The sequence below is a fragment of the Sus scrofa genome, chromosome 1 (genome assembly GCF_054392235.1).
Source record: "Sus scrofa isolate SSC_HxYL_T2T_F1_AM1 chromosome 1, Sscrofa_HxYL_maternal_Yorkshire_Landrace_v2.0, whole genome shotgun sequence".
NCBI lineage: Eukaryota > Metazoa > Chordata > Mammalia > Artiodactyla > Suidae > Sus > Sus scrofa.
In genome coordinates, this window is record NC_139383.1 from 275,615,371 (window position 1) to 275,639,027 (window position 23,657).

Below are 23,657 nucleotides of genomic sequence, written 5' to 3' on the forward strand. Positions count from 1 at the left end.
AATCTCTACTTTATTGATTTCCTCTTTGATCTTTATGATTTCCTTCCTTCTGCTGGCTTTAGGTTTCGCTTGTTATTTTTCTAATTCATTTAGATGGTGGGTTGAGTGGTAGATTTGAGGTTTTTCTTTGTTTTTTAGGAAGGCCTGTATTGCTATCAACTTCCCTTGGAGCACAGCTTTTGCAGCATCCCATAGATTTTGAGTGGTTGTGTTTTCATTATCATTTGTCTCAAGATATATTTTAATTTCTTTCTTGATTTCTTCATTGACCCATTAGTTTTTTAGTAGCATGTTGTTTAATCTTCATGGAGTAGGTTTTTTCTTACTTCTTTTCCTGTGGTTGTTTTCTAGTTTCATGCCATTGTAGTCAAAGATACTTGAAATAACTTCTGTACTCTTAAATTTGCTGAGGTTAGCTTTTTGCCCAATATGTCATCAATTCCTGAGAATTTTCCATGTGCAATTTAGAAGAAGGTATATTCTGATTTTTTTGGATGTAATGTCCTGAAAATGTTAATTAAGTCTAACTTTTCTATTGGTTCCTTTAGATTTTCTGTTGCTTTATTGATTTTCTGTCTAGAGGATCTGTCCAGTGATGTCAGTGGAGTGTTAAAATCTCCTCATATGATTGTATTCACAACAATTTCTCCTTGTATGTCAGTTAATATTTGTTTTAGTTATCTGAGTGCACCTATATTAGGGATATATATATATATATATAGTTGTATTATCCTAATCTTGTATGAATCCTTTAACCATTAAATAGTGTCCTTCTTTGTTTTTATTTATTACTTTCATTTTAAACTCCATTTTGTATGCTATGAGTATTGCAACTCTTGCTTTCCTGTCTGGTCCATTGGCATGAAACATCTTTTCCCATCCTCTCACTTTCAGTCTATAAGTGTTCTATGCCCTAAGGTGAATTTCTTGTAGTCAACAGATTGAAGGTTGTTGCTTTTTTATCCAATCTGCTGCTCTGTGTCTTTTGATTGGAGCATTCAGTGCATTGACATTTACAGTGATTATTGATTTTTTTTTGGTCTTTTTGCCATTTCTTGGGTGGCTTCTGTGGCATATGGAGGTTCCCAGGCTAGGGGTCAAATCAGAGCTGTAGCTGCCAACCTATACCATAGCCACAGCAATACCAGATCTGGGCCACATCTGCAAACTACACCACAGGTCATAGCAATGCCAGATCCTTAACCCACTGAGCAAGGCCAGGGATTGAACCCATAACCTCATGGTTCCTAGTTGGATTCATTAAACACTGAGCCACGATGGGAACTCCCAATAGATATGTATTTATTGCCATTTTAAACCTTGTTTTCAAGTTGATTCTATGTTTCTCTATTCTTCCTTTCTTTTTTTAGTTGGATTGTTTCCATTTATTTTATATTTGAATACTTATCAGTTTTTGTGAATGAAATCTTTGGTTTTGATTTGTGGTTGCCATGTTTTTTAAGGATGTTAACCCCTTCCTATATCTGCTTGCTTTAGCCTGATAATCATATAATTTCAAACATATCCTTAAAAAAATGAAAAAGAATATAACTTTTCTTTCCTCCCTTGTCCACCTTGTATGAATTTGATGTCTTTTTCTTCTTCTTCTTTTAGCATCTTTATGTTTAGATCAGTATGCTGGCTTATTTAAATGAATGTTTTCCAGTTGTGGTTTTTCACCATCCAAGATTTTCCTCCTCTTTTTTTTTTTAATTTAGAGTAGCCCTTTCAGTTTCTTATACTACAGGTTTTGTATTTCTGTACTCTTTTACCTTTGGTGTGTTGGAGAAATTCTTTATTTTTCCTTATATTTTAAATGATATTCTTGCTGGATAGAATATTCTAGGTTGCATTTTTTTCCTTTCAGTGCTTTAAATATACCTTCTCACTCCCCTCCTTGCCTATAATCTTTCTGTAGAGAAATCAATTGATAGCCTTATTGGGGTTCCCTTATAATTAACACTTTGCTTTTCTATTGCTGCCTTTTGAATCCTCTCTTTACCTTTTGCCATCATTATTATAATATGTCTTGGTGTGGGCCTGTTTGGGTTCAACTTGTTTGGGGCCCTCTATGCTTCCTGTATCTTGATATCAGTATCCTTTCATTTGGAAAGTTTTCCCCCATTATTTCTTCAAATATATTTGCAATCCCCTTTTCTTTTTCTTTTCCTTCTGGAATTCCTATTGTGCTTAGATTGGCCCACTTTATGTTATCCCATAGGTCTCATATTGCTTTCATCTTTTTCCATTTCATTTTCTGTCTGCTGTCCTGTTTGGGTGATTTGCATTATTCTATCTTCCACATCACTAATTTGTCCCTCTGCATTATTCATTTTGGTTTTTACTGCCCTTAGCTCAGTCTGTATCTCTGCAAATGAATTTTCTAGTTTTTCTTGGCTCCTCCATATATTTTCTAGTTCCTTTCTGAGTGTTCTTATCCTCTAACTGTTCTTATCCTCTCTTAATTCTTACAGTATTTTCACTATCTCTCTTTCTTACTCAAAATCTGTCAGACTGCAGATATATGTCATTATTGACAGCTTTAAGTGAGTTCTTCTGATGTTTTAACCAGGAATGGTTTCTGAGCTTCTTCATCTTGCTTTTTTTTGTTACTGTGTGTGTGTGAATTTGGGGAAGCCAAACTGTAGTCTTGTCAGTCTCTGTCTATGTAAGAATACCCCTGTATTTTTTTGGGGGGTTACTTTTTTTTGGTATGGACATTTGAAGCTTTGCTGTCTCTTTCTTTGGTGTGAGCAGTCTGTTATCCCCAGGAGGCCCAATGTGTTTTCAGGGAGAAGGGGGAAATGGGTAGGGTCAGCATTCATTGCCTGCAAGCAGAGACCTGCAGGAAGGTGGCACAGGTTACAGGGCCCTGGGCAGTGGTAATGAGCTCTAGAAGGATCTTCAAAGTGACCAGAGAATTTGGCTGTAGTGGCATCAGGATGTGTGATTTCCCAGGAGAGTGAGAGCAATAAAGGCTTGTGTTTGATTGCAATGCCCTCCTTTGAGGTCATTGGAACCACAGGTGATGCCTGTTCAAGGACCCCTAGTGGGAGTGAGCCATGATCATCTTGAGCTTCTGTGATGACTGCAGTGATTTGCCTACACCACCTGTAGACCATGTATGAGTTGATCTTTCTTAGCCCACATAGGAGGTATTGCACAGGCTCTTCCTAGTTGTAGGAAGTGACAGAGATCTGGCATATGGGTACTGCCCTGAACTTTCAGCAGTGGCAGCAGCAGGGCTAGTGTGTTTGCAAGGGTGCATGAGCACCAATAGTTGATTAGGGCACAATGCCTTAGGGAGGAAATTTTTTTTATCAGTTTCCTTTTTGTAAACTGAAAACCCATTTAGGTCAACAAATCAAAAGGAAAACTGAAGGATGAAAGGTGACAGGGAAAAGTTTGCACTAGGAGTAGGAGAGTGCAAAGTTTAAATCTTTAATATAAAGAGGAATTACATAAGTCTTTAAAAGAATCAAACAACATGAAGAAATGATTAAGAAGAATAAACCAAACATGTTTACAGGGAGTTCCCTTCATGGCACAGTGGAAACAAGTCTGACTAGGAACTATGAGGTTGCGGGTTTGATCCCTGGCCTTGCTCAGTGAGTTAAATATCTGGTATTGCCATGAGCTGTGGTGTAGTTATCAGACTCAGCTTGGATCCCACATTGCTGAGGCTGTTGTGTAGGCTGGAAACTGTAGATCTAAGTCAACCACTAGCTTGGGAAACTCCATATTGTCACTGATGCAAACCCCCCAAAAAGCAATAAATAAATAAATAAATAAAATGTATTTACAGACCTACAAAACAATCAGTAAGCGAAAATTCAAACAAAAGTCCATGATTTTTTTTCCTGTGGAAAGCTTCATTTGTGCCATATATTAGATTTCAAATACAAGTGATATCTTATGGTATTTGTATTTGTCTTGGACTTGGAGAATAGACTTGTGGTTTCCAAGGTGGAGGGGAATGGAGTGGGATGGATGGGGTGCTTGGGGTTAATAGGTTCAGACTATTGCCTGTGGAATGAATTAGCAATGAGATCCTGCCATGTAGCACTGGAAACTATGTCTGGTCACATACGGAGCATGATAATGTGAGAAAAAAGGGCTACATGTATGTGTACCTGGGTCACCGTTCTGTACAGTTGAAAATTAACAGAACGCTGAAAATCAGCTATAATGGAACAAAATAAAATTCATTAACAAATAAAAATATAAAGAAAAGAAGTACCATTTTTTGCTTATGATATTTGCAACAATTGAGTCAAAAATTATAACATGAAAATGAAGAGAAAGGATCACTCCCATAAGGCCATCAGTTTGGATGTAAATTAATAATAGTGTCTTTTTTTTCTTCATTAACAGTTTTGTAAACTATTTTAGAAATCTGTATCATAAGCCTAAAAAATGCTCCACATGGCAACTCCACATCTTCAAATTTATTGCAAAGACATGGGAAAATCTCTCTCTCGATGGTTTATTCACAGTGATCTTCACTGCATTATTTCTTATAATATTATGGATAACTAGAAAGATCTAATTACCCCAAATGAAAAAGATTGTACTAAAAATGGCAGCTCCTTCTGCTATAATATTAATTATGAGACTTTTTTTTTAAATATAACAGTGTGGACAATAGGGTGGGAAACATTCATGCTTTAAAATTATGTGAAAAATCATCATGTTAACAATATAAAATAAATGCACAGAGAAAAGGACCATAAGAATTTGTGTAAAGTAGTCACAGTGGATTCATTCCAGAAAGGATTTGAACATTTTTCTTTATATTTTAGACATTTGTGATAATGACATGGATGATTTTTCAGCTGGAGGGAAAAAAAAGGAATGAGAGTTTAAAAAAATAAAGACTGATCATAGCTGACAAAAAACAAAATCACTTATCAGAGACAAAGATCTAAGCCCAGATATATAATCTTGGACACATCTCTTCATCTTTGTTTGCATCTCTAGACTATTCTAGCCCTCCCAGACCACACACAGATTCTGTCTACTTGGTGTGATAGTCTCCATGTTGATGCAGGTCCCCATGAGTGAGTTTCTTCTGAGGCAGGGTCAGAATTTTTTCCAAAGCCAAGTGAGTTTCCTGGCTGATGTCCTGACATTCCTAAATCTTGCCAGAATTTGTGGCTCTTGGGGAATAATTTATACTCCTACACTGTGCTTCTCTTGGGCATCCTTCTAGAATCCAGCTGTTGCTGGCATTTTTGATGTTCCCACCTCTGGGTTGAATCTGCCTGGATACATATACCCATACATCAAATCACCCAGTAGGGACTGCTGGTCTCTCCATCTCCAGAGTGCAGTTCTGACCTTGGTCAGTTGGCCCTATTTCAGTCCTTCAAAAGTATGGGTCTGTATTTGCTTGCATTTCTTGGAAGGCAAAGCATTCTGTCTTGAATGAGTTTTGACATTTATACTGGACACATGGAGGGAAGAAGTCATGTTGAAAGTCTGGGCCTGTACTTTAGGGAAGGACATTTTATGGGTTAGAACATCTTCCAAACCCAAAAAGTCTCCACAAGGCCTTCTTTATGTCCCAGTTCCTCAATCTGTAGATTAAGGGGATCAGCATGGGGGGGTGACTGTCATTTATACCACAGAAGCAACCATTGCAGTGTCTTCAGAGTAGGAGGAAGAGGACTGGAAATACACCAGAAAGTGTGTGCCATAGAAGAGAGTGATGAATGTCAGGTAAGCACCACAGGTAGAGAAGATTTTGTGATTCCCCCCTGCCCCACAGAGGGAACCCTGAGGACTGTGTGGATGATGTGGGCATGAGACCAGGACACAGGTGAAATGGACCATGGTCAAGAGGGCTCCTTCTGCAAACATCGTGACCTGAAAGATGTGGGTTTCTGAGTAGGTAAGTTTGAGGAGTGTGCATGTTGCAGAAGGAATGTGGGATGGAATGCGGGGAACAGAAGGAGAACTGAGACATGAGAGTGAGCAGGCCAGGAGGTGGGCACAGAGCCAGGATGTGGTGATGAGGAGCAGGCACCACTGGAGACACATGATCCCAGTGTAGTGAAGAAGGAGGCAGGTGGCCACATAGTGGTCATATCCTATCCCAGCCTGCTGGAAATCATCCAGCAAGGCCAATGCTATGAAGAAGTATATCTGTATGAGGCACCCAATGTAGCAGATGGTGTGGTGCTGTGTCTGGATGATGTCCAGCACCTTGGGGACAATGGTGCAGGAGAAGCAGGTGTGGATGAAGGAAAGGTTGGCCAGAAAGAAGTACATGGCAGTGTGGAGTTGAGAGTCTGAGCCAAAGGCCAGGATGATGAACATGTTCCCCAGCACAGTGACCAGGTACATGGCCAGGAAGAGCCCAAAGAGGAGAGGCTGCTGGTCTGGGTGTGGAGAGAAGCCCGGGAGTAGGAAGTCAGAGATGCTTGTTCAGTTTCTGAATTAGAGAAATTAGAGCAGAATCTCCCTTATATAAAGACACGCTATCAATATTACTGAGTCAAAGGACTTTGGTCAGCTTTCCTCTATCCCTTAAAAAGGTCACTGAGGTTCACTAGTACATGTAACTGCTAATGTACAAATAGGACAGTGAAATCTGATAAGAAGGCATCAGGGTAGAATGTGTTTTGATGTCTGCTCTCCTTTAATGTGGCAAGTTTTCCCCTTGGGTGTTCTGAAGGAGACTGGACTGGGGTTCACATGGAAAAACATTTCCAAATTCTCTTTAAAAAACATGTAGAACGCTCATTTAAATTTCTTGTCTTATTGCTGTGCTCACCTGCAGTTCATGTATATACTAGGATTTATTGAGCAAAATCAGGAGCTGTGTGTGCTTGTGTGTGTGTGTGTGCATGCACACACATATCAAGGGAGATGGAAGAAAGAATAGTTTCTTCAGAGAGGAGCCAGCTGGGCCTTAGGGGTCTCTATCTGTTCTGTCAATGCTCTGGACCCCTTTGATTTGAAGACCCTCCCCATGAATTAGTGAAGGGGAGAACGCTGCAAACTGAAGAGGACTTTATTATGAAGGACACACCATTTTCATTTTAATCATCAACTTCGTCTTCCTCCTGTTTTGTTTGACTATCTGGGCTTTGGCCTCTGGAGATGGGGTGGGAATTGGTTGTGTTCCTTATGCTCAGTCTGTCTTTGGTTAATTACTTCCCACTGAATCTCTGATTCTGGTTTTGTGCCATGTGTATCCACCTCATTGACTCACTGCCATCATTCCTGAAATAATGTATGTAGAGGGCAGGGTGCTAGCAAGGGCAGTGATGTTACTGATATTGTTAGTCACAGGTGATGAAATGTGAACATGGGATGCAGGATGTGGTGACAAAACTCTGGGTGATGTGCTTCACTGCTCTGGTCCTCATGTGCCTTTTCAATTGGGGGGGAATTTTTAGTCCCTTTGAACTTTGCTCTTCTCCTTTATAAGATATAGATAATACCCCTACCTGATAGGATTGCTGAAGAGACCAGAGGCTGGAACTCGTGTCAGTTTCTTCATGCGTCATGATGTGTAGTTAATATGTGGCGTTGAAATGACCTGTGTGATGGTGTGAGGGATAATGTGATCAGTCAGTGGTGGCCGAGTTTGTTTAATGTTGTGAGTAACAATATAAGATACCTCTGGAGGCTGCAAGTTTCCCCACTCTTTACACTTAATGAGATCTTGACAAAGTCACAAATTTTTTCAGGTTTGGTTTCTTCATTGGCTCAAATAGAATAATGCTGGTGTTCACTGCGTAGAGTGGTTATGAGGAATAAATTTGATAATGATGACATAATATTCAGATAAAGACTGACAAATACTAAGCATTCATTAAATATGATCCATTATTATTATTTAAAAATATTTTAATAATATTAAAAAGTAAATAATTAAAATTATTATTATTATTATTAAACATCTTTTAAAATGAAGCTGTGGCATCATTTTTGTGGTCTTGGTCAGTGTGTCATCATCATCATCATTACCAGCATCATCAGCCCAGCAGCACCACAGTGGACAGTTTTGGACCCTACTCAGAACTATGTATCACAAAGGATTTATTTTGGCATCTGGAAACGAAGTCAAATTTACTGGGTTGAATCACTTAATCATAAGAACCTCCAACTTATTAAGTATATCATGGGAATAAATAACTGTATCGTATAATTATTTGCTGGATCAAATATTAAGAAAAAGAAAGGGTGTGAATGAGTTTGACAAATGTTAAGTGGAAGTAGAAGAGTAAATTAGGGATGTCGATGTGGTGTGGTGGCTAAGAGTGATTCTGAGAGCTGTGCTTTTTCCAGTGGACTGAGAGTGAATTATTCTCTGTGATTGCACAGGTACTATGACCTGGTCACTAATGGGGCATGTGGAATGGTGGTCAGAGGCCGATTCTCCACACTGCCTTCAGTGTGCACCTTCAGGGATGTGATGAATCCCAGACAAGCTGCCCTGCATGGGGATCAGAAGATCCAGAAAGTGTATGGCAGAGAGGGATATAGAAAAGAAGGCAAAAATGAAAAGAAAGAGGCTCTATGGGCTTGTGTGTGTGTGTGTGCATGCATGTTTGATTTCACCTGCACACATGTGGCCTCAGGTAGACTCTGCTCCTTGTCCTCTTCCCTGTGCCTCTATCCTCACCTAGAGGTGCTGCATGGCATCAGTCTGTGACACTTGCATGAAGGAGCTTGGGTTCACTGTCCTGTTGTCTCCCCAGGAAGACATGGTTGGAGTCCCAGAGCTCTTCCTTGTAAGTAGGAACCAGAGAGACTGAAGACTCAGGTCACTGGTGATGCCTCAGGCTTAGTAGCCAGGAGGAGCTGCTGCCTATTCACAGGCAGTGTCTCCTGGGGCCCAATCCCAGACCTGCTACTTAGAGACTCAATGGGACAATTGACCAACATGCCAGCTGTCCCCTCTGGATGTTGTTTCCCTGTGTCCCAGCAACATCTGTGATAATTCTTTTGATGGACCAGGCTGGTCTCCATGCTGCATCCTGGTTTCTCCCCAGGTGAGGAGCAGCTGTGATCCATCCTCCCAGCCTTAATCCTGAACATGTCCACACTCTGTTCATGGCACCCATGCTTCCTAATTAGAGTCCTGTCCTCCTGGGTGACTGCATTATGTCACAGGAAATAAGTAAAAAATAAAGAGAGACTAGATCAGAGGTCACACTCATGGTTTTAAATGTCATGTAGAAGAGGAAATATTCAATGATCTCAGAGAAACTAGATATGAATTATATTTAGATTCTGATTTGGGACTAGGGTGGCTAAACTTTTATTTATAAACATACATTAATTTCTGGATAAGTTCATTTGTTTTTGTTTAAATGTATGCTACATAGGGAAGACTATAAGAAACATGTATTTTCTCCTATGAATGTTAATAAAATTAATGCCTATTCTTACATCATTCAGCTTAAATACTATACAGGTCAGTCCTTTATTTGCTGCTCTGAACTAGGTTTTTTCCTTACTTTTTTGATTAAAAATTTATTTACTTATTCACTTATTTTTTGGCCTTTTAGGGCTGTACCTGTGGCATATGGAAGTTCCCAGGTTGAATTTGAGCCACAGATGCTGGCCTATGCTATAGCCACAGCAATGCAGGATCTGAGCCACCCTGTGAACTGCACTGCAGCTCATGGTAATACCAGATTCCTAACCCACTAAGTGTGGCTGGGGATTGAATCAATGTCCTCATGGATACTGACTGGATTTGTTTCTGCTGTGGCACAATGAGAACTCCTACTTTTTTTTTTTCATTTAAAAAAATTTTATTGTGGTTGAACCTGATAGAGTATAATCTGAGAAAAAAGAATATAGAAATATATTCACTGGCTCAGTTTGCCATAGAGCAGAAATTGACTGAACATTGTAAATCAACTATAATAAAAAATAAAAAATAAAAATAAAAATTTTAACACAATTTTACACATCACTTTCCATTTATTGTTATCAAAGATATTGGGCAATAGTCCCCATGTTTACAGTATATACTTGAATCTCTCTTACATCCAATAGTTCATACCCCCCCCATTCCCCCACCTTCATACTCCCCCCTCCCCCAGTGGTATCCACTAATTTGTTCTCTGTATCTGTGAGTCTGCTTCTTTTATGTTTTATTCTCTAAATTTGCTGTTTGTTTTTTTTTTTTTGGTCTTTTTTCCATTTCTTGGGCCGCTCCTGCGGCATATGGAGGTTCCCAGGCTAGGGGTCGAATCGGAGCTGTAGCTGCCAGCCTATGCCAGAGCCACAGCAATGCAGGGATCCGAGCCGCATCTGCGACCTACACCACAGCTCACGGCAACGCCAGATCGTTAACCCACTGAGCAAGGGCAGGGATCGAACCCGCAACCTCAAGGTTCCTAGTCGGATTCGTTAACCACTGCGCCACAACGGGAACTCCTGCTGTATTTTTTTGATTCCACACATAAGTAATATCCTACAATATTTGTCTTTCTTCTGACTTACTTCTTTTAGCATAATGCCCAAGAAATTCTTAGAAACCAATCACGTAGGCATCAGTTCCCAGATTCAGAAGATCATTATTACCAGCAGGGTGAGTCTCCTTTTTTGTATCCTGTTAGTCTTTCCCCTTCTCTTCTTCTCAAAGTAAAATAATCCTTACCATCTTGATAACATTTTATTTTAGTGTTTCCTGCTTTTGAGCATTATAGCCATGCCCTAAAACAATGTGCATTCTTTTTTCATGCTCCTTTGTTCAGTCTTACATTTGTGAGATCAACCAGGTAGCTATATGGAGTGGTAATTTGTTCATTTCTATTTCTAAAAGTTGCCCTGCTGTATATGACCCCACACATTACTCATGCAGCCTATTTTTTTTTGAATTTTTTTGTTATTATAGTTGATGTACAATGTTCTGCCAAATTCTACTGTACACATATATGTATATAAACATTCTTTTTTCTCACATTATTCTCCATAATGTTCCAACACAAGTGATCGGATATAGTTCCCTGTGCTGTACAGCAGGATCTCATTGCTTATCCACTCCAAATGCCATAGTTTGCATCTACTCACCCCAAACTCTCAGTCCATCCCCCTCGGCAATCACAAGTCTGTTATCCATGTCCCTGAGTTTGTTTCTTTTCTATGGGTAGGTTCATTTTGTGTCATATATTAGATTCCAGATATAGGTGATATCATATGATTTTTGTCTTTCTTGTTCTGACTTAGTCTGAGTATTTCTAGTTCTATCCAAGTTTTTGCAAATGGCATTATTTGTTTTTTTTATGGCTGAGTAGTATTCCATTGTGTACATGTACCACATCTTCTTAGTCCATTCATCTGTCAATGGATATTTAGGTTGTTTCCATGTCTTGACTATTGTGAATAGTGCTGCAAAAACATAAGGGTGCAATATCTTTTTCAACAAATGCTTTCTCCAGGTATATGGCCAGGAGTGGGATTGTGGGGTCATACGGTGATTCTATATTTTGTTTTCTAAGGTCCCTCCATACTGCTTCCCATAGTGGTTGTACCAATTTACATGCTCAGTGTAGGAGAGTTCCCTTTTCTCCACACTCTCTGCAGCATCTATTTGTAGACTTACTGATGATGGCCATTCTGAGTGTGAATTGGTATACCTCTTTGTAGTTTTTTTTTTTTTCAGAATTTTATTTTTTATCATTTATTTATATTTTTTTTTCTACCACACATCATGGTGACCCAGTTACACATACATGTATACATTCTTTTTTCTCACATTACATATTCCATCGTAATTGACTAGACAAGAGTTTCCAGTGCTACACAAAAGGATCCCATTGCTAATCCATCCCAAAGGCAACATTCTGCATCTATTTACCCCAAGCTCCTAGTGCCTCCTCCTCCCTCCCCTTCCCCCTTGGCAACCACAGGTCTAGAAAATATTCAAACTCCCACACCAAAAAGAAAAAAATAGTAACCCCCCCCCAAAAAAATACAAAGGGTTGTTCTTGCATAGAAATAGGCTTATAAGACTACAGGTTATCTTCCCCAAAATCACAGGGGGGAAGAAAACAAGCAAGATGAAGAAGCTCAGAAATGATTCCCAGTTAAAACAACAGGAGAACTCACCTAAAGCAGTCAACAATGAAACAGACCTCTGCAGTCTGACAGACTTTGAGCACTTTGTAATTTTGATTTGCTTTGCTGTAATAGTTAGTGACTTTGAGCATTTTTCATGTGTCCCTTGGCCATCCATATTTCTTCTTTGGAGAAATCTCTATTCAGGGCTTCTGCTCATTTTTCAATTTTTTTTCTTTTTTTTTATAATTTTTTTTTCTTTTTTCTTTTTCTTTTCTTTTTTTTTTTTTTTTTTTTTGCTGTTGAGTTGTATGGGATCTTTGTATATTTTAGAGATTAAGCCCTTGTCAGTTGCATCCCATCATTTGAAACAATTTTCTCCCATCATGTAGGTAATCTTTTGTTTGTTTGTTTTTTTTCCTTTGCTGTTCAAAAGCTTATAAAGTTTATTAGGTGCAACTGGTTTATTTTTGTTTTTATTTCTATTGCTTCAGAGCACTGACTTAGGAAAACTTTTGTACAGTTAATGTCAAAGCATGTGTTGCCTGTGTTTTATTCTAGGAATTTTATGGTTCCTGTCTTACTTTTAAGTCTTTAAGCCATTTAGAGTTTATTTTTGGGCATGGTATGAGAATGTGTTCGTTTCATTGATTTACATGACGCTGTCCAGGTTTCTCTGCACCACTTGCTGAAGAGACTGTCTTTCCCCATTTTATATTTTTACATGCTTTGTCAAAGATTAATTGACCCTAGGTGTCAGGGTTTATTTCTGGGTTCTCTATTCTGTTCCATTGTTCTGTATGTCTCGTTTGATACCAGTACCACACTGTCTTGATGACTATGGCCCTGTAATATTGCCTGAAGTCTGGGAGAATGATGCCTCCTGCTTGGTTTTTGTTCTTCAGGATAGCTTTGGCAATTCTGGGTCTTTTGTGGTTCTATATAAATTTTTGGATGGCTTATTCTAGTTTGGGGAAAAAGGTCCTGTGTAATTTGTTAGGGATTGCCTTGACTCTGTAGATTGCCTTGGCTATTATGGCCATTTTAATAAGATTAATTCTTCCAATCCAGGAGCATACACTATCTTTCCATTTCTTTGAATCCTCTTTAATTTCATTGATTACTCTTTTATAGTTCTCAGCATATAAGTCTTTTACCTCCTTGGTCAGTTTTATTCCTAGGTATTTAACTTTGGGGGGCACAATTTTAAAGGTATTGTATTTGCATAGTCCTTTGCTAGTATTTCGTTGGTAGTATACAGAAATGCATCAGACTTCTGAATGTTAAACTTCTATCCTGCTACTTTGCTGAATTTATTGATGAGTTTGAGTAGTTTTTGTGTGGCATTCTTAGGGTTTTCTATTTATAGCATCCTGTCATTTGCATAGAGTGACAATTTTACCTCTTCTCTTCCAATTTGGATACCTTTCATTTCTTTTGTTTGTCTGATTGTTGTGGCTTGGACTTCCAATACTATGTTGAGTAAAACTGGTGAGAGTGGGCATCCTTGTCTTGTTCTAGATTTTATTTTGGTTTATTTTTATTTTATATATATATTCTTTTTGGGGCTGTACCCACAGCATATAAATTTTCCCAGGCTAGGGGTCTAATCAGAGCTAGAGCAGCCAGTGTACACTACAGACAGAGCAATGCCAAGTCTAACTCATATCTGTGACCTACACCACAGCTCAGAGCATTAATGGGTCTTAAACCCACTGAGTGAGGCCAAGGATTGAACTCTCAACCTCATGGTTCCTAGTAAAATTTGTTTCCCTTGTGCCATGATGGGAACTCCTGGTTCCAGATTTTATTGAGAAGGTTTTCAGCTTTTCTCTGTTGAGTATTATATTGGCTTTGGGTTTGTCATAAATGACTTTTATTACGTTAAGGTATGTTCCCTCTATACCCATGTTGGTAAGAATTTTTGTCATGAATCAATGTTGGCTGCAACCTATTGTTCATAAAATAAGTTGCTTTCATTTTTTTTTTTTTGATTGTTAGGAATAATGCTGCGACAGTCATTCCAGTATATTTTTCTTGCTGCTCGTGTGCACATATATCTTTCTTACAAAACTAAGAGTGGACTTTCTTGGTTTTAGAATGTCTGCATCTTCAGTTTTAGTTCACATAATGAAATTGACTTCCAAAGAGATTGTACCGAGTTTCACTTCCATCAGTAATGTGTGAAGATGTGGTTGTATCTCATTCTCATAACACTTGGTGGTGTCAGCATTTTTCATTGTACTCATTTGGTGTGTGTATATGGAGGGGCATCTCCTGGTGGTTTGATTTTGTATTTCATTGATTAGTAATGAGATTGAGTATCCTTTAAATACTTATCAGCATTTGTCTTTCTAAGGCCACACCCTTGTCACATGGAAGTTCCCTGGCTAGGAGTCAAATTAGAGCTTTAGTTGCCAACCTATGCCACAGCCACAACAATCCAGGATCCTAACTGCATCTGTGACCTATACCACAGCCTAAGGCAACACCAGATCCATAACTCACTGAGCAAGGCCAGGGATCAAGCCCCTGTCCTCATGGATACTTGTTGGGTTTATTAACCACTGAGCCATGACAGGAACTACCTTATTAGCATTTTTATTTCCTAATTTTGAAGCTGCATGTCTAAATGTTTATTTTTCTATCTAGTTGTCTACTGTATTCTAATTTATTGAGGGAACTATTTAAATATTCTAGATAGCAGTCCTTTGTGAATTGTATGTTTTACAGATATTTTCTCTGCCCTTGTGGTTTTGTCTTTTCACTCTTCTTACTTACCAAACACTCTTGCTTGCTAAGTAAATGTTGAAAATATTAACTGATTGACATCATCAATACATTCTTTCTTCTTAATGCTTTACTTGCACCTGGTTTATGAAGTCCATTTTTCCCTGAGTTCAGGAAGGGATTTTTCAACACATTCTTCTAAAAACTTTATAATTTTGCTTTTCAAAATTAGTTCTTTAGTCCATCTGGAATTCATTGTTGTGTATGTTGTGACTTGGTGGTGGTAGTGTCTTTTTTAACCTATTTTTGTTTGCATTGAGACACTTAATGTTGACCTAAAGAAATGTACAATATAGTAGTTGAGAGTTACATTTTATTTGGGGCAAAATTAGGACTTAAACCCAGGAGGCAGCATCTCAAGTAACCCTGAGAAAACTGTCCCCAGAAGCAGGGGAGAGTTAGGATATGGTGGAGTTTTACCAACAAAGGACAGGTAGTAGGAATAAAAGATTACAGAAAAACAGATATCTCAAATTACAGAATTTATTGCTTTTCTTTGGGAAGATGCAAAGTTCTGGGCTCATGGACATCATTCCTTTGGCATGCACCTCAGCTGTCTGGGGCCAGAATCCTCTGTTTTCACATCCTCAGTTTCCCCAGGGTTTGCTGTTAGGAGAGGCTGCAGTCTGATGGCTGCTAGATGGCAGGTATTCTTTGTTTCTTTCCTGAGTTCCCTCAGGGCTCACCAGCTCTCCCTTGGAGGTGGCTGTACTCACAGATGACTGTGATATCTTTTGTTTTGTTGAATTAGCTACAGCCAAGGGGGCAGCTTTTCAGGCAGCTCTGCAGTACAACCCCAGAGAGGAGAGGGGAAATATCAGGATGTGTGGTAAAGGTGAAGGGGGAGGTTCATGCATCGATGGATACTTACAGATGTTTGTTTCTGGTCTTGTGAGGATTACTAGTAGTCATGAGGAGCAGACTTCACCAACTAGTGCTTTTCTAGGTAGGAGAAAGTGCAATAATTGGGCCCATAAAATCTTCTCCTAAAAATATGTAGGTATCTGAAGACCCGGTTTTCCCACTTGCCCAAAGCAGAGTGCCTCACTCTTGATCTCCACCCTGCGTTCCCCTCAGGAGATGTTGAGGGTCAGCAGCTGCAGGGGCTCGTAATTTAACCCACTAGAGAGAGATGGCAGTTGCCAAACTCCAGTTCACAGTGGTCTTCCATGGTCATAAATACAACCATGGCTTTGGGAGGCCTTTTATGACCATTTCTTCCTGTGGTGTTACGAATGTTTATTCCCAGATTTGGCAAAGATGTCTTTGGTAGGCCACTCAATGTGTGGATAACTCTGTTCCTTGATGGTGGTGGGGTGAGCACAATGAACCCTAACCCTTTGAGTTATGTCCCCAGAACTTGTTCCTTTGGAGAAATAATTCTGCAAAGAGGCTGAGGGCAGTGAGGCAAATAAGTATTTATTAAGGAGAAGAGAGATAAGATAGTTGTAGAAAAAGCACAGGCCAGCTGGTGGGGGTAGGGAGAAAGAGAGAGGGAGGGAGAGACAGAGAGAGAGAAAGACCAAGATAGGAAGAGAGTGACACATGCTTTGGAGGCATTGAAATCACTCATATGGGGGTGGACCTTCTGGGCTTCCTCTGGCCAATCATCTTGCTTTGTGTGGTTTTGGCCTGACTAAGGCCCTCCCTTGTTAATGTGTATTTTTCAACCAAGCCACCCCTCGGCACCTCCATGAGGAGGGCCCTGGAGACCCCTAGTGTCTCTACTGATGAGGTGTAATCCCCAGTATCTTTTAATGGAACTCCCCAGTGTTTCCATGAGGAGGTCCACTGAACCACCCCCAGTGTCTTCACTGGCAAGTACATTCCCCAATATGTTTCATCTGTGCTTCCCCCAGTGTCTCCTCTGAGAGGGTCTTCCCTGGTGTTTTTCAACCAGCTTCCCCACTCCCCTCAGTATTTTTCTCTGAGTGGATATTCCCCCTGGTATCTTTCAAAGAGTGCCCCCCCCCCCAGTCTCTTTTAACTGAGGGGCAGGTACCTAATACCTATTAAACACCACCAAATAAAACTCAGGATCATCAACTGATATGGGAGATCTGAGATCCAGGAGAGATTCATGACAATTTGTCTAGACTCCCCAAGGAGGTGGATAAGCAGAAGGGGCCTATGGTGGTACCAAGGCTGTAATTCCTTGTAGAGTTCAGGCAAATGAGAGAAGTCTGCTTTGGGTCTCTTTTTTCATGGACCCCAAAACTGTCTACTTAAAAAAATGCACAACCTGATAGTTGAGACTCAAGTTTTACTTAGGCAAAATTAGGACCTAAATCCACAAAAGAACATCTCAAGCAACCCTGAGAAAACTGCTCCCTGGAAACAAAGGGGCAATCAGGATACATACGAGTTTTAGCAACAAAGGGCAGGTAGCAGGAAAAAAAAAAAAGATTAGAGGAAAACAGATATCTCAAGTTAGGGAATTTAGCACTTTTCTATGGAAAGATGAAATGGTCTGGGCTCACTGAAATCATTCCCCTGATATGTGCCTCAGCTGTCTGGGGCCAGCATCCTGTGTTTTCATAGCCTCAGTTTCCCCAGGGTTTCTGTTAGGAGTGGATGCAGTCTGATGGCTGCTAGATGGCAGGTATTCTTTGTTCCCTCCTGAGTTCCCTCAGGGCTCACCAGCTCACCTTGTAGTACTTGCAGATGACTGTGATATCTTTTGTTTTGTCAACTTAACTACAGCCAGGAGGCAGCATTTCTGAGAGCTCTGCAATACCACCCCTAAGAGGAGGGGGAAATATCAGGGTACATGTGATAAAGGTGAAGGGGGAGGTACATGCATCTATGCCCACATTTTACAGAGGTTTGTTGCTGGTTTCCTGCTGCTAGTCACCAGGAGTAGATGTTACCAATTAGTGCTTTTCTAGATAGGAGAAGATGCAAGAATTGGGCCCATAAAAACTTCTCCTAAAATATCTAAGTATCTGATGACCTATTTCTCCAGTTTGCCCAGAGCACAGAATGCCTCCCTGCTGACCTCCACCCTGAGTTCCCCTCAGGAGATGTTAAGGGTCAGCAGTTTCAGTGGCTCATGTTTTAACCCACATAGTCGGATGGCAGGTGCCAAACTCGAGTTCACTTTAATAATGTGAACGGTTCATGTATAGACTCTTTTGAACTGCAATATTATGGAACTATCAGCAATGAATAAAATGAAATATTGTTGCTTTTCTTAGAGAATTCCTATCTTTTATTTATTTTTCCTATCCTACTGCACTGGATGTGACCTCAAGTACAGTGTGGGATAGTTGTGGTGAGAGCTGGTGTTTATCTTGTTCCTTATGGGACAGAGAGTAATTAAATGTATAACCATTACATATTATCTATGCTCTATGTGTGAAAAAAGAACTCCTTTTTTCAGGTGAAGGAAATTTTCTTCTATGTCTACTTGCTATGTGAACTGGAGTTTGGCACTTGCCATCTGCCTCAACATAGATTAAATCATGAGCCACAGTAGCTGCTGACCCTCAACCCCATACCCCTTGGGAGCTCAGAGTGGAGATGAGGAGTGAGACACTCTGTGCTCTGGGAAAACTGGATGAAGAGGTCTTCAGGTAATTAGATATTTTTAGGAAAAAATTCATTGAATCCAATTCTTGCAACCCCTCCTAAGTAGAAAAGCACTAAAATCCTTTGTGGTGATGTCTGTTCCTTATGACTAGTAGTAACCTTCACAGGACCAGCAGCAAACTTTTGTGAAATGTGTTCCTGGCTGTTTGCACCTCCCCCTTCACCTTTATCACACACATTCTAAGGTTATTTCCCCCTGCCTCTTTGGAGCAGAATTTCAGAGCTTTCTTAAATGCTGAACCCAGGCTATTTTTTAAAAAAACAAAGGCTGTCACAGTCATCAGTGAGTGCAGCCACCCCCAGGGGTGTGAGAACTGAGGGAACTCAAGAAGGAAACAAAGAATGCCTGCCATCTAGCAGCCACCAGACTGCAGCCACTCCTAACAGCAAGCCCTGGGGAAACAGAGGCCTTGAAAACACAGGATGCCAGTCCCAGAGAGCTGAGGTTCATATCAGAGGAATGATTTCCCTGAGCCCAGACCTTTGCATCTTCCCATAGAAAAATGCTAAATTCCTTAATTTGAGATATCTGGTTTCCTATAACCTTTTGTTCTTATTACCTGCCCTTTGCTTCTAAAACTCCTATGTATCCTGATTGCCCCTTGTCTCCAGGGAGCAGTTTTCTCAGGATTACTTGAGATGCTCCCTCCTGGGTTTAGGTCCTAATGTTGCCCCAAATAAAGCTTAAGTTTCAAATTTCAGGTTGTGCTTTTTTTTTTTAAGTTGACCACTAACAGAACTTTTTAACTATCATGTGTTGAATTATATCAATTTTTTTATTGCATCTATTGAGATGTTATTCTGGCATCATGTAATCCCTGTCATTTGTTTTATCGTTATATTGACTTAATTTTTAAATGTTAAATAAACTTTGCATTCCTGGGAAAACTCAACTTGGTAACAGTGTCATCATGTTTTCTCTTCATTGTTTTAACGATCTTACTAATATTTTACTTTGACTCAATGCATTTAATTCATGAATGAGATGAGCCTATTCCTATTCTCTTTTGCAATGTCCCTGTTAGTTTTAAGTATCAAGGTTGTGCTAATCTCCAAATGGGAACTGGTGAGTGCTTCTTTAATTTCTAGTCTCTGAAAGATTTTTGCAAGCCAGAAATTCTTTCTTGCTTGAATATTTATAAAATTCACTGTTGCAGCCATGAGAGCCTGAAATTTTCTTTGAAGAAAGGATTTTGGCTACCAATCCAATTTCATCAATAGTTACAGGTCTATTTAGATTTTCCTTTTCTTACTACATTTTTTGGTGGGTTGTGTATTTTTTAATCTAAATTTAAAATTTACTTGTATAAAATGATTCATAATATCCCCTTTAATTTAATATCAGAGGTAATGTCATTTTTTAAAGAGAAATATCTTATTGATGTAATTTCATTCTAAAATAACATTTCATTATATGAAAATACTATATTCTATAAGAAAATTAAAATGATTATTTGTGTGAATTCTGCAAAGGGGAGGATTTTTAATTATTGCTCTATCAAAAGGGGTTAAAAATAAGCTGTCTAAATTTGATAATAAAATAAAAACTTCCTTATATAAAAAAATCACAAAGTTAAGAAGTAAAGAATTACCTAAGAATATTACCAAGGCAAACAATAGCAAGCTGTAATGTCTTTAATATAAAAAGGTCCATACAAATCAATGAAACTTCCCAGGAGGTAATAGGCAGATGACATGAAAAAAAAATTAATAAGGGAATTTAAAAAATTTGCTAAGAGAGCCAGGAAAAATAGTCTCTTTACCAATATTAAAATAATTAATAAAACTTAAGCCAGGAGATAGCATTTTGGCTGTCATATTAGTTACATTTAAGGGGAAATGTGCACATCAGAATTTGGAAAGGACATAGACAAAAGGGCAGAGTCATTTACACATGCTGGCAGCATGGATAAGGAGACTCCATGAAGTGCTACTTAGATGTTCTACTTTTGACAATATTGAAAGTTCCATATGATGAATATAAAAATCATTTCATTTCAGAGTCTTTCATTGTATTGTTATATGTAATAGAGAAAGCTTTTTTTAAAAACAAGTGGCCGCACCTGTGGCATATGGACATACCAGAGTAGGGGTTGAGCCACAGCCACTGTAAAAGCTCTAGGACTTCCTGTGAGCCACACAGGAAGTCCTAGAGAAGGCTTTGAATGTCCTTAACATCCAATAATGGTGAAACACAATATAAGTCAAGGATCTTTTTCTCATATAAAATCAGTTAATAACATGAATGTAGTTCTTATATAAGATTAAGCAAAAATGCTATAAAATTGTATTTGGTCAACAAAGGACAAAAAAGCAACTACCGGGAGTTCCCATTGAGGCTCAATGAACCAGACTAGTATCCATAAGGATGTGGGTTTGATTCTTGTCCACACTCAGTGCATTAATGATCTGTCATTGCCGCAAGCCACAGTGCATTTTGCAGATGCTGCTCAGATCTGGCATTCCTGTGGCTGTGGCATAAGCTGGCAGCTGCAGCTCTGATTCTGCCCCAGCCTGGGAACTTGCACATGCCACAAGTGAAGCCCTAAAAAAGGCAAGAAGGAAAAAAAAAGGAGGGAAATCATGTGTAATATTACCTGTGATCATCTTTAAAATGCAGAGATGGTGAGATTTTCCTTTTCTTCTCTTTCCTATGTGTGTATTTTACAAATTTACTGTAAGGAGTATATATTTTACTTAAGTACAGAAAAATGAAATAAGCCATAATTTAAAAACTAAAAAAACTCAAACCTGTCTCAATACACCTCATCAATAACTGTCATAGTCTTTGATGTTTTTGTTGGTTTTGGTTGCACTTGTGCCACATGGAAGTTCCCAGGCTAGGGACTGAATCCAAACTGCAGCAGGGACACATGCCATATCCTTAATCTGGTGTGCCACAGTGGGACTCCCCAGTCTTAGTTCTAATCCCATCTGTGTGATTTTGACATAGCATCTGATCTATCTGTGCCTAGTTTCCGCTCCTAGAATTATTCTTGCTCACTTACACACAGAAAACCGTGCTTCTTCTTGGTTCATCTTTCCCTTGTATAGCTTAATCCCTATAAGTGAGGTGTTTCTAAAGCTGGGTATGGAGGTGGTCCCTGAAACTGAGACATTTGACCCTCCCAGATATTGTCACATGTCTTGTAGTGAATGGACAGGTTCACTATAGACTGAGTTGTTACTTGGGCTTCCTCCAAGAACCTACACCCTGTCTGATGTCATCTTTTGAGGATTCCCACTCTGATTTGACTATGCTTGGTCACCAATACCCAGGCAAGTCATGCTACAGGGGCTTCTAGCTACTCCTGCTCCAGGCTGTAGCTCTTTCCTTGGCCAGTTAATCCTAACCCAGTCACACCAAGTCAGACATTCTCCCCTTTCAAAAACTGCTTGGGATGCTGAGAACCAACCTGCTTTGAATTCAAGGTTTCAAAGTTACAACGACAACATCAGAGAAGAAAGCATTTCTTGGAGCCTGAGCTTCTAGTCTGGGAACGACATGTTATTGAGTATAAGTTTTCCCCCAGTTGAAGAATATGGACAAAGCCTCCTTCATGTCCCTGTTCCTCAATCTGTAAATAAAGGGGTTCAGCATGGGGGTGACCACTGTATATATCACAGAGGCCACCATTCCAGTGTCTGCAGAATAGTAGGAGGAGGGCTGGAAATACACCAGAAAGAGGGTCCCATAGAAGAGAGTGACAACTGTCAGGTGAGCACCACAGGTAGAGAAGACTTTGTGCTTTCCCCCAGGAGAGGGGACCCTGAGGACTATGTAGATGATGTGGGCATGAGAGATCATGACACAGGTGAGAGGGATAATGCCCAAGAGAATGGCTTCAGTTAACATGGTGACCTGAAAGATGTGTTTTTCTGAGAAGGCAAGTTTGAGGAGTGGGGGCATGTCACAGAATAAGTGTGGAATGGAATGGGAGGAACAGAGGAGAACTGAGACATGAGGAGAGTGAGTGAGAATCCCAGGAGGTGGGCACAGAGCCAGGATGTGGTGACCAGCAGCAGGCAGCACTGGGGACACATGATCATGGTATACTGGATAGGAAGAGAGACGGCCATGTAGCAGTCATATGCCATCACAGCCTGCTGGAAATCACCCACAGAGTTAATGCCATTAAGAATTACATCTGCACAAAGCACCCAGTGTAGGAAATTGTGTGGTGCTGTGTCTGGATGTTGACCAGCACCCTGGGGACAACAGTGCAGGAGAAGCAGGTGTCAATGAAGGATACGATGGACAGGAAGAAGTACATGGGGGTGTGGAGGTGAGGGTCAGAGCCAATGGCCAGGATGATGAGCAGGTTCCCCAGCACAGTGACCAGGTACATGGCCAGGAAGAGCCTGAAGAGGAGAGGCTGCAGGTCTTGGGTGTGGAGAGAAGCCCAGGAGCAGGAAGTCAGAGTTGCTGGTTTGATTTCTGATTCCCATTGAAAGGAGAAAAATTTGTGCAAAATATTGCTTAAATACCTGTATCCTCCAAAAGGTTGTATCATTCAAAGCCTTTTGTCTGATTTCCGTGTTTTTTTTTCCCAAAGGTCACAGAGATGCTCTTATGTCTTTTGCTGGTGTGCATATAAACATGTACAGAGATGAGAACTCAGTGCAATGATTAGGAGACTTGTTGGGGGTGAACTCTGCATTTTAGCTGTCCACTAGGTGGTCCTGTAGACTTCCCAGAGGAGGTTGAACTGGAGATTAGCTAGGAAGAGGATTCCTAAGTCTTAGTCCACACCTACCTGTTTAAACAGGAAAGCTAGGGATTTCATAGGCTTGTGAAGTTTGAATAAGGTATCTGTGGGGGTATGTATTTACTAGAAAATTCTTAAGGGTAGTACTCTCTGTGTGTGTCTCTCTTCTGAGTCTCTGTGTGTGTACATGTGTGTCATTCAGGAGTAGAGAAGGAATGCACATTACATAAAAATGTCATAGTAACACTCAGATATTCTTGGCATGGTGGGATTATTTGTACTCATTTTTTTGAAGATCCATCAAATGAGAAAATGTGGATAAAGTTACTTTATAAACTCAAAGATATTTTATAAACAAGCATTCCTATCATCATCACCATCATCATTATCAGCATCATCAGCATCATCATCACCATCATCATTATCAGCATCATCATCACCACCATCATCATCACCATCATCATCATCACTATTATCATCATTATCAGCATCATCATCATTATCTTCATCATCATCACCAATGTTAAAATTATCTAA

The 23,657-nt window shown here is 39.7% G+C and overlaps 1 protein-coding gene and 2 pseudogenes across 1 annotated transcript in view; 1 reads left to right on the forward strand and 2 right to left on the reverse strand.

Annotated features, from left to right (window-relative positions):
• LOC110258960 (olfactory receptor 1J4-like) overlaps positions 1–23,657 on the forward strand; it is a 141,228-nt gene that overhangs the window by 6,797 nt on the left and 110,774 nt on the right. The window lies entirely within an intron of this gene.
• On the reverse strand, positions 5,510–7,510 carry LOC146407233 (putative olfactory receptor 1F2; annotated as a pseudogene).
• On the reverse strand, positions 21,920–22,860 carry LOC146407234 (olfactory receptor 1f45-like; annotated as a pseudogene).